The sequence below is a fragment of the Sphaeroforma arctica genome (assembly GCF_001186125.1).
Source record: "Sphaeroforma arctica JP610 unplaced genomic scaffold supercont1.1990, whole genome shotgun sequence".
In the NCBI taxonomy this organism is placed as follows: Eukaryota; class Ichthyosporea; order Ichthyophonida; genus Sphaeroforma; species Sphaeroforma arctica.
The window spans coordinates 6450-7201 of record NW_014038568.1 but is presented as its reverse complement, the minus strand read 5'-3'; the positions used below and the strand labels follow the sequence as shown (position 1 = coordinate 7201).

Sequence of the window (752 nt, the reverse complement as noted above, 5' to 3'; positions counted from 1 at the left end):
GATGTAAGATGGTAGGCCCCTCTTCTCTTTTAGGGGCCGTACATCCCCCCGGGGATCCCTCGGGAGCCCTCTACCATCGTAGGTCCCTCTCTTCTTCTCTTATCTTTTAGGGACCGTAGGATAGGATAGGATAGTTTACATCCCCCGGGATCCATCCCTTCGGATCTACAATAGGAGATGAATTTAATAGGTATATAGTGATAGAATCCCTCGGGATGTTAGGTCCATCCCCATCCCTACGGATGCCTGCCTCTCCGATAGTACACATATATCCTATTAATAAGTGTGTTTTGAATAATATAAATACTATTTATATAGATTGAATAAGTTAGGCTAGACATCATTTAGACTTGTACAAGTTATCCCCGGTAGGACTTGAACCTACATGCTCAAAGAACATAACATTTTAAGTGTTACACGGCTACCGATTTCGTCACGAGGATTATAATCAACTTATAAATAAGGGTCGTTATCCCCTCCGGGGTACCCCACTCTAGTCTTTCAAAGAGTGGGGATCCGAAAGGATGTAAGATAAGATCCATCCCTTCGGATCTACCATGCCCTCTCAGAGAGGGGTCCCCCACTCTTGAGTGGGGATCCGAAAGGATGTAAGATAAGATCCATCCCTTCGAATCTACCATGCCCTCTCTCCCCGAGAGGGGTAATAGATATACACCCACTAGTACCATCTATCCTGACGAAGTTTCCGACGGCGTCATTGTAGTGATCCACGCTTAGCATCAGTATACTTT

The 752-nt window shown here is 45.2% G+C and overlaps 1 non-coding gene across 1 annotated transcript; it reads right to left on the bottom strand.

Moving 5' to 3' along the window:
- Nucleotides 1-360: 360 nt before the first annotated feature.
- On the bottom strand, nucleotides 361-443 carry SARC_30258. The gene has a single exon. It is a non-coding gene; the product is annotated as a tRNA-Leu (tRNA).
- Nucleotides 444-752: the final 309 nt, after the last annotated feature.